Genomic DNA, 11,164 nt, shown 5'->3' with positions numbered 1-11,164 from the left:
TAAGGACATCACACACATCCATGCCCGAGGCAGGATTCGAACCTGCGACCGTAGCAGTCGCGCGGCTCCGGACTGAGCGCCTAGAACCGCGAGACCACCGCGGCCGGCACCCGGTAGTTTCCACTTATAAATAAAATTTGTACATCGATGGTGTCTAGGTCTATCTAATTGGCAAAACGTAAGACATTAGTGCCACGATACTACGCTCCGTCTTTAGCGGTAACAAGCCCTCAAATCTTGGGACCTAATCTAAATGCGAAAAATTGTCAGGAAATTTTAGTGTTCAACTGGAAATTAGTAAGTTCTCGTATTTCGCGAATAACTGCGTCCTATTCTGCTCTGTGGTATTTCAACGTCTTACCAAAAAACTGTGAGTAATTTAGGCGTAACATTGAAACAACGTCTCAGCTGGGCCGTAAGTGCTGCCGCTATATGCCAGGTGATATTCGCTTTCCTAAATGACCTGAAGAAGTTTCGGAACATACATACTCAGGATGTGTGAGAAACGGAAACCAGTATAATCACTTTTTATAGGGAACTTCCACTATTGTGCTGTAATCCAAGACGGCACTGAAACACGGGCTTGTTTGACCATTTCAGTGCTTCGTACGCCCAGTTAGGTCTATGTATTTGTCTTTTTGTACGTTTCGAATAATGATAACTAGGAGACGTTCATAGTAAGGTGTATATGCCAGGTGTACCTGATGACCAAATTGTGGAGGAAACGTACAATACAATAGAGAGAATAATGGACGAAAATAAAAAAAATGCTGCAAAATAGTAATGGGAGACTGGAACGCATTTATGAGAAAAGAAAAAGAGGGAAACATAGTAGGCAGTCATGGTCTTGGGAAGAGAATTGATAGAAGTGAATGGCTAATTGACATTTACAGGGAAAGGCAGCAAATACGTCGTTCAAGAACCACAAGAGGAAGCTCTATACTTGGAAATCACCAGGGGATAAAGAAAGAAACCAAATCGATTTTATACTGGTAGAAGAAAGATACAGGAATGGAATCAAGAAGGTGCACACATTACCAGGTGTAGATATTAATAGCGACCGCAACTTACTTACGGCAGAAATAGATACAGAAAAACTGAAGATGGCGACCATGGTGAAGAATTGGGATCCAGAGAAGATGAGATCAAACAAAGAATAAATTACAGATATGCTGTCACTTGAGTTTCTGAACACATTGCGGGACAAAGAACCACCTGATAATTTCATCGAGTACTGGAATATGCTGAAAGAAGCATTCATTAAAGTGGGTCAGCAAAACACAGGATATGTAGAAGTTAGAACGGCAGATTAACCATGGGTCAGACACGAAATGATTCCCAAGATGGAGGAGAGAAGAAAATTTAAAAACAACAACACTGAAGATGCAAGAAAGATGTACCGAAAGTTGAATAATGAACTGCGAAGAGAAACAGAGCAGGCTAGGAAAAAAGGCTAGAAGAGGAATGTGGTGAAGTTGAAGAACTGGACAGGAAGGGAAGATAAGACTTACTATACAACAGAGGAACGACTATGACATGGGATCAAAACAGAACAGGAAGTGGAAGCAAGAAATGCAGTTAGCACAGTAAGATCACCCTCATTTCACATTCAGTCAAAGTGATGTTAAGAATAATTAATAAGAGATTTTAAAATTAATGGAGGAGAATCTTGGAGAGGAGCTGTTTGGCTTTAGACCGAAAACGGGCACCAGATATGTAATAGGGCTCCTACGAATCTTGGGAGAAAGCTTTACTGAAAAAGGAAGAGACCTCTATGTGTGCTTCATCGATCTAGAAAAGGCATTTGACAGTGTAGCTTGGGACAAGCTGGTGACTATAATGAGGGAAAAGATAGCGGACTGGGAAACCAGGAGACTAGTAAACTCATTATATCTGAAGCAAAAATCCTTAGTTAAAGTGAGAGGAGGATGTACAAACTATATCGGACTAGGAAAGGGAGTAAGACAAGCATGCTGTCTATCACCTACTCTTTTCAACCTCCACTTGGAAAACATGCTTGACCAATGCTCATTAGATGACAAAGGAGTAGAAATTAGAAGAAGAATAGTAGGGTGTTTGAGGTTTGCTGATGACATAGTCTTTCTAGCCACAGGGGAAAAAGAATTACAGGATTTAGTGGACACCATTGAAACTACTGGAAAACATTATGGAATGAAAATTAACACAAAGGAAACAATACGAAACAAAGAAATAAAATTAATTCTGAATTGAGAAATATTAGAACAGACACAAAATTTTAACCATCTTGGAAACAGGACTGGAAGTCAGGCACAGAAATTGAAACAAGGATAGCAATGGCAAAAGTGGCATTTTGTAAGAACAGAAGAATTTTCTGCTGCAGTCAGGACAGAGAACTGAGGAAAAGACTCACAGAATGTTTTCTGTGGAGTGTTCTTCTGTATGATGCTGAACAATGGACTTTGAGGAACAAAGACAGAAAAAGGTTAGAGGCTTTTGAAATGTGGACGTGGCGGAGGATGGAAAGAATAAGTTGGCTGGACAGGGTAAAAAATGAAAAGGTACTGAGAGGAGAGGGAGAGAAAAGAGTTACAAGATGTAACAAAAAGAAGAAAAATAAATAGGATTTGGCATAAATTAAGAAAGAGTTCTCCTGCAACTTAACAGTTTACATTATAAATACTGCCTTGATTTCTATGTGTTCTTCCATACGTGTCCGAACATCTGCCTAGTGAGCAGGAGACCCGAGTTCGAACCGCAATCCGGCAAAAATTTTCAACTTTGCCCATTGATGTAAATCAATGCCCGCTAACAGCTAAATATGATTAGTTTCTTAGCGCCTTGTTACTTATTTTCGTTGAAAATGCCGTGGATTATTCATATAATTTTCATGAAACTGTAGAATATAGAATATAGAGCGCCAGCAAATAAAACAAAAGAAATAAAATTTCTGTTACCATAGCTGTAAAATTACATATGGTTTGAACAGTGACTGTGCATTTTACTATCTCCGAAAAGATGCGAGCATGTTAAAGCAGAACTCTCGACAAAGACGCGCATCACCATTTCGGCCACTATCTTGCCGTGACTGAAAAGAATTTTCCGTAATGCTCATATATCTACTCGTGCTAGTATGTAATACAGACCACACTCATTGACGGAGAGTGAAAAGGGGAAGGTGGCATTGATTTCGGCATAGGCACATAATTAGATATATGTGGAAAGCTGAAGCTTCTTTTGGGCTATATCACAATTTTCAAACACGAAAAGACATCCATCTAGGTGTGCTTCTTTATCTGCACTCTGCAATGGACCCTGCGGTTCGTAACGAAGACACACGGTACACCAGTGCTATTCCTCCCCACGGCCCCCCACCCCCCCTCACCATTGTACTGCGTTAGGTGGCTGCACACGAGCGGCTTTCCGTGACGGGCCGGGGCCGTTTGCGGCGCGCGGTTCTTTCCGTCCCTTTACGACGGACCTGAACGTACCTGTGAACATTGTCTCAGCAGATCATCAGTAGGAATGCCGAGTGAAACCTACTGTACTCCGACGTGAACCAGGCTGCTATTAAAGTTACTAATCTACGTTTCGGGAGAAACAGGAAATGGAAGGTTGGAAATTTTGTCCTCTGTTAATATATTCTGAAACTTAGGTGAAATAGTATCACTTCCAAGCCTGTGCTAGTCTTAACACAGTCACTCACAATCCATTTCACTCACCTTAGTAAGTTCATGGGGTTGTATTTTCCGAAAACGTAATTGCTACAAAAATACTGATTGTTTTTGATTGATAACGCTCGCCAAATATTAAGTCTGTCGGCACCAAATGCAGTCACAGTTTTTAGCCACCGACCCGCTCAATGGGCCAGGCGGAATATATGTCTTTTCTCGTTACAAAATTCACTTAAAAATTCCGAAATTTCTACACACACATCGGAATAATTATGCCGTCACTTTCCAACACTTTTGATGTATGAAACACTGCTAGATCCGGCAACTTATCATTTCCATCGGAAATACTACTACACACGTCCGATGTGTATCATGGCAATGTTTCGACTCCTCCCTAGAATACTCTAAGTCTTGTGTACCAGCAGAGAAAGGCGCGCGAAGAATATTGCTTTACCATTGGTCAGTTTACTCAACAGCCAATAGCAAAGCAACACTCTCCCGCGTCAGTCCGCGATTTTCTTCCATAACCAATCGCAAAATAGTAAACCTCATGACTGCACTTTTTACCGACGAAATTATCTAATATGCTGAAGTTTTGCTAATGCATAAAGTTAATTACTATTGTAGTTTATACCCGGATTAACTTTCCCTTTACCATAAACTTACTCACAAATATATTCTACAAAGATCCCATTTGCCCATATCCATACTTCTTCGAAATGTTCCCACACTATATGCTACTACATAATTCGTTAAACAATTATCTCCATATTAACCTTAAACCACACTCACGAATAATTCATACTGCTAAAACACATTTACAACATTTTACATACATAAAAAGACATATAACACTTTATGAAAGTACTAGAACAGTTTATGAAAAACATTCAATTACTTCAGTGCACTCTAGTGGGTACAATCGAAACTTAAATCACAGTCCCCCTATACAATACTGTCCTCTATCGGCTGATACATAAATTACGTGCGCATCCCGTCTTGCGTCACCATCTGTCACCATCCAGCTCTGAGACACATCTCCCACTTAACCGCCTCCAAGGCAGGATCGTTGTATGGCGCTACGCCTCAAGTTGACCATTCTGCGGATATTTTTGACGTATGCGGTTAGCTAATCTGAGGTCTGTCGTTCTTCCCTAATGTGTAGTCCTCGCCCTTCGGACACTGTCCTTCAGATCTGCCGAGAGGCCAGGTCCCTTCGAGGAATCGGAGGGTTTTCAAGATTTATTTGTTGACCCAGGACCGCAATCCTTGCTCGACATGTTACAGACCACAGCTAACGAATTTCAGTAGTACCGACCGTGGCGTACCGGAAGTAGGTTGTACAGCGCGACAATAACATTAATGTTATGCTTATACATTCTTGTAGGGAGTTTGTACAGATGATAGTTGGAAGGTAGATAGACGAAACAGTTTGTTTGCTATGTACTCATATAGTTTTCATAAGATAAATCACACAAAACTGGTCTAGAAAGAATATTTTCGAAACGCAATACTCCACACACATTTGTCTGATTCAGAACCGTGTGCAGTCCTCTGTGAGTCGCGAAGCATTGATATGCTAAACACAGGGCGTCCTTGATCATTTGTCAGCTACAGTACTATGTAATAGCTACCAAATAACAGACATCTCACAGTTAAGGGTAATACATTAATTAACGTAGTACCACTAGCTTATTATTGACACCCATAACAGTAGGAGCATGGCTGTGGGGTATCTGCCCATCTCTCAACCCAGGATAAAGGTCTACCGGTCCCAACCTTAGGACCTGGTGAGTCATTTTTGCCAATTTTGCGAAATGGCTAGATACCATAACGTCGTAGTCCAAGATGTCGGAATTCAAGATGGCGCTGGTGGGAAATTTTAAAAACTATCCAATGAGACAGGCAACGAAAGCCTACTACTTTATTGGGCCTTAAAACAAAACAGCCAATCATAGCACAGTATATTTTCAGGCATTTCAGAAATTGCACCATATTCAGGAACACGCGAACGACCTGAATTATTTATCGGTATAAGCAAGGATATTCACAAGAAACCGGTATTTGGATGTGAAGAGAATAATTACACAAACTTCATATGTGAATGTGTAAATTGGCACAACGTGAAAAGAATCCGAACTATCTAATTTTTACGCCATATTCAAAGTAACTAAACGACATGTATTATTTATCAGAAATACACACCCACACACACACACACACACACACACACACACACAGAGAGAGAGAGAGAGAGAGAGAAAGAGAGAGAGAGAGAGAGAGATAGACGAGCTCGGCGGTCGCACACGTACTGCAGGAAACAGACAGACAGAGAAAGAGAGAGAGAGAGAGAGAGAGAGAGAGAGAGCCTTCACTATCGCAGCACAGGATATGGTATATGTCTGCAAAAGATTTGTAATGTCAGCAGCAGCTGCTACTGGAGTGACGTAACTCAAGATAATACACGCAGACGATGCTACCGCAGACAAACCAACACACCGGCAGCTAACTGCTGAAATTGCGTTCTACCACATTTGATTACGGATCTCTGTTTGAGATGCCTAAATAATTCCAATTTTACCAAGTGGAAAACAATAGTCTCGGGTGAAACGCCCAGCAAAACCTGCAGGACAGTAGTTCACGTTGTGGAAAGGGGCCAAAATAAGTGGCTGTCAGTTACACTTGAACATACAAACTTTTATTTGGTAAAACATTACAAGAGCCAAGAAAATTTAAAAAAAGAGGGAAAAACACAGCATTAGCTTTGGAACTTAATTAGCGGCTGAATGCGCCGTACAATCTCATGCCTTGGGGGCAAGACCACTTTAATTTAAAAACGACTGAAATCCTATAACTTAAAGCTAAACAAAAATCAGAAATTTAAAAAGCAAAGCCTTATCATAAAACAATTCCTTAATTAGGTTGAAGGCACAAAAAATCTGAATATGTAAGACTAAACAACTTAAATTCAAAATTGACTGAAGGCCCAACACTTAAAACTTAATAACTTTAATTTTGAAAATGCCAAATGCTTTACGTAAAACAGTTCTTAAATTAGGCTGAAGGCCCAAACCATCTGACGCCTTAAGGGCGAAACAACCTTAATCTAAAAATCGACTAGAAGCCATACAAGTACAAAGAACAAGAATAAACAAGAAAGGACAGTATACCCAAGGGCGCTCAGAAGTTCCAAGGGTTGGCCTGGAATTCGAAGACTAACACTCGCTTCGGTGAGACAGGCAGTCGGCCCAATCATTATCGATTCGACGACAACTCAACCAACAGACAGTCAACGGATCCACCGACACAATAACCTCCACTTCACCGACCAGCACAGAATAGGAAAATCAATGGAACAACGTAGAAGATATAGGCGCCAACAACCAATTATAAATTGAGCTGTCAAACTACACACCGTGCTGGAAACTGACAACACGATGAGGAAAATACACTGCCGGAATTTACGTAAACGACCAGGGCAGGTAAGCCGAACGTTAATGGCCACAAGGCAGAAGATTCCGCTGGTGCACTTCAATTCAAATAACCACGTACAGTTAAACTCCACCGGGAGGTGGCTAAGATTTGCCAACTTGAAAACTCATGTTGTTGCTCGTGGGAATATCCCACCACCCGACAACGAACTCCAAACGACACAATGTGAACAGTCGTAACTTGCTGGTAGATTAAGTCAAAACTCAACTATCATGTCGAGGATCGCTGAGCCACGAACCTTGTACCAATGGGAACACCACCACAGACTCCGACATTGCATAAGAGTTGCCAGCGGGCCCGGCCAAACTGCGCGCCAAGGAGATTTCCTCGCTGCTCCACGCAAACCGACCGACTGCCCACACACAGCCAAGCCGGAAACTATAAGCACCAGGCCGAAGATAGTCCAAGGTGCGAATATCGATACACACTACTGCGGTCACCCGTGGAAAGAGAGAGTAACAGAAATGGTTCAAATGGCTCTGAGCACTATGGGACTCAACTGCTGAGGTCATTAGTCCCCTAGAACTTAGAACTAGTTAAACCTAACTAACCTAAGGACATCACAAATATCCATGCCCGAGGCAGGATTCGAACCTGCGACCGTAGCGGTCTTGCGGCTCCAGACTGCAGCGCCTTTAACCGCACGGCCACTTCGGCCGGCAGAGAGTAACAGCATAATCGCTATAACTGCGGGAGACTAAACACAGAATAGCAACCAAGGATTATTCCAACGCATAGCATGAGGCAGCCACGGCTCGCTGTGAATTAACCGGATTTTATAGGAATCTGAGACAATGTCGCAGCTTGTGTAAAGCTACGAATATTAAAGCAAAAGTACGATTTGTTACAGCCGCCACAATTTCAATTAGTCCCTGGGGTAACGCAAATGATCACACTGGTGCGTATCCTGGAAACTTTGAACTAGTATCAACGAATAATGTTTCTGCCTCCGGCAGTCATCGGAGAAAACTGGCAAACACACAAATCTGGAACTCTTCAAGACCAAAAACTGTGGCGACTTCAGTAATTATTGAGGGAATACCATGAGAGAAAGAAGTATTGCTGTCAGACAAGTGCAAGCAACATTCGTGGGACATCTTGACATTGTAAGCAACATGCATATGGGTAGAAGATGGAAGAGCAAAAACTGAAGGCATGAAGATGGTATTAGAACGCCCTCTTGAACATCGTGGTAGTGCTAACTCAGTAACATTAGATGTAGAGATTAGGTCAGAAGTATCACAGAAACAACCAACAATGCCGTGTACTATTAAGTCCTATTAAATCAGGGTACAAAGCACGCAATATTGATTTGGCCTTCTGTAAGCCAAATAACTTTCATAATCAGAACTCCACGATTTGAATGTCAAAGTGTCAACTGGGGAAATAACTCAGCTAGTAAAAATTAGGACGAAATGGAAAATTGAGCAGGAGGAGATGGGTTCAAACTTATTTTCGATCCTAAAGTAAGATCATCATTTACTAGTGCAAATGACAGAGAGGGTATAAATCTGAGAAGATCTTTATCATTGATAACATTGCTCATAGTGTTACAAAAGCAGTAGAAGAACTTTTCTCTAGGGCGCAACAACATCTTACGTCCTGTATAGTGTCTGGAGTTGTCCGACTAGAAACCGCACCCTTCAATCGCCGTTTCAGCTGCAAGAAATTGAAATAAAACACTTTCGGCGAAGAACAGGATCTCGAAGTTGACCCAAAAAACTATAAATAATTTGTCGCCCTTGTAAAGAAAACGTCAAGACAGCATATTCATCGTGAATGTAGGACCCTATTTGAATATGGCGTCGATTTAAATCCACAGGAGAGCGGATATCGTGTCAAGTACACGGAAGATCCTTTCTCAACAGATACAATTGAAGTGGGAGAAAACCCACTCCGAAACGTATCTGAATAAAGAAACGAGAGATGGACTAACTTATTATAAGATATGGACATAAAACAGAACAGTTGAAGAGCGTGGAAGTTGATAAGAAATCTTAGCAATATTCCTACGAGACCACCATTGAGTACAAACGTCTCTCCGAATCAAAGTTCTCACCAGCTGCTGCCGAATGGCAAGAGAAGACAGAAGGCGACTAGGTTGAACTTTACGCGAATCTAGGAACTCCACTCTCATCTGGAGAACTGGAGCGCCAACTAACAGAAAATAAAGCAACGAGCCTAGATGAAATAGAACAAATACAGTCTTTTGGTCCAAAAACTAGTGAATGGCTAGTGAGGGTGACGAACAAATATTGGGAAACATTTCAGATTCCCAAACTGTGGGGGAAAGCACAAGTAGTAGAATTACTTAGGCATGGCAAGAGTCTACTGAGCCGAAAAATTTCCGTCTTAATTTCTTACGTTGCCACCTATATAAGTTATTTGAAAGAAAGGTTCTGTCAAAAATAGTATCCAGAATCGCTACAAAATTTACTCTGGAACAGGCTAGATTCAGACGAAGGAAAGCATGTTGTAGTCAAATACTAAATCTGACGCAACATACTGAAGAGGAATTTGAAACGAAAGCGATAACTGCTGCAGTTTTTGTTGAACTTTTCTCCTGCGTATGATACACAAAACTGCCAACGACACCTCAAGAAGGTTTACGAAGTAACAACTGACATTCGACTGTGTTATATGTTAAGAGGCAAGTTGCAGAATCAAAGAAAAACAGATGGAGAAACCAAAAGAATGGATTACCAGAAGGGAGAGATTTTTCCCTAATTTTACAATATGTACGCAAACAACCAGCCTTACGAACTGGAAATAAAGAGATTGATACATGTAGACGACACTATCATTACTGCTCAAAGAAAAACATCAGAAGAGGTTGAAAGAAAACTGATGGGCTTTGGATACGTTGACGACTTACCGTGAAGAAAATCACCAGCGACCTAATCCAGAAAAACTCAAAATATCCTACCACTTGGGCAATACAGAAACCTCAAGACAGGTGGAAACAAAAAGGAGAGGGTTAGACTACAACACAGCATCAATCCAAATTACTAGGGTAAGTGATAATTGAAACCCTCAGCTGCACAGGTTGCCAGAACTCTTGCGGGAATCGAATCGTGACCTTAGTTGGCGCGAGTAATGAGTGCATGGGCAAATATCTAGTAGGAATCTGAAGAATGTAGACTGTGGACAGTTGGGAATGTGGGTTTCGCGGGGAGCGTGAAAGGGATAAGTCCCTGCAGTCGCGCTATTCATCTATGTCCTCGGTGGCTCAGATGGATAGAGCGTCTGCCAGGTAAGCAGGAGATCCTGGGTTCGAGTCCCGGTCGAGGCACACACTTTCAGCTGTCCCCCTCGAAGTATATCAACAAAACCTGTCAGCAGCTGAGGGTTTCAACTAATTATTATTCATTCCAGAGAAGCTGCACGGTCATCAATGGTATCTGTTCTTTCGAGAACTGCTACTGTCTTCATATATAGTAAAATACAAGGGAGTCACCCTAAACCGTACACTGTTATTTAAATGCTCTGCTGTGATCTAAAAGGAAAAATTTGTAAAAGGAACAATATTATACTTAAAGTAACTAGTTTAACATCGGGAACTCAACCTGAACTTCTTCGAGCATCAGCAGTGGGACTATGTCTTGCAGCCAGAGCCTATGAAGCACCAGTATGGGAGGCGTCTAGCCAAATCAGACAAGAAGACGTCACTTTAAATGACATTGTGAGGATTATCAACCACGCCTGATTGCCACTTGCGGCCGTAGCTTTGTCAAATATCAGGCGACATGTAGCCAACGAAATAGAAAGGGAAAAGCAGCAAACCGACCCATGGCACTTCATGTATGACCACCAAACAGCGCCAACTCGTCTTCAATCAGGGGAGAGCCTTATCCAACGGACAGTACCGTTAGACGGCCGACCTGAGACTCGCCACCTGTCTTTATGGTGGAACTCTTTAAAAAATACAAACTTGCAAGCCAAAGAGGAAATCACACATGGGCTGGAACTGCAGTGTAGTACAAGTAGAGCACTGAATGGACTATGATAAGTAGTAGCAA

At 41.7% G+C, this 11,164-nt stretch overlaps 1 non-coding gene across 1 annotated transcript; it reads left to right on the top strand.

Annotated features, from left to right (window-relative positions):
- Window positions 1–10,363: 10,363 nt before the first annotated feature.
- On the top strand, window positions 10,364–10,437 carry Trnat-ggu. The gene has a single exon. It is a non-coding gene; the product is annotated as a tRNA-Thr (tRNA).
- The last annotated feature ends 727 nt before the right edge of the window (window positions 10,438–11,164 follow it).

This window comes from Schistocerca americana, chromosome 1 (assembly GCF_021461395.2).
Source record: "Schistocerca americana isolate TAMUIC-IGC-003095 chromosome 1, iqSchAmer2.1, whole genome shotgun sequence".
Classification (NCBI taxonomy): domain Eukaryota; kingdom Metazoa; phylum Arthropoda; class Insecta; order Orthoptera; family Acrididae; genus Schistocerca; species Schistocerca americana.
The sequence above is the reverse complement of the archived record's forward strand: the minus strand, read 5'-3'. Positions and strand labels throughout refer to the sequence as shown.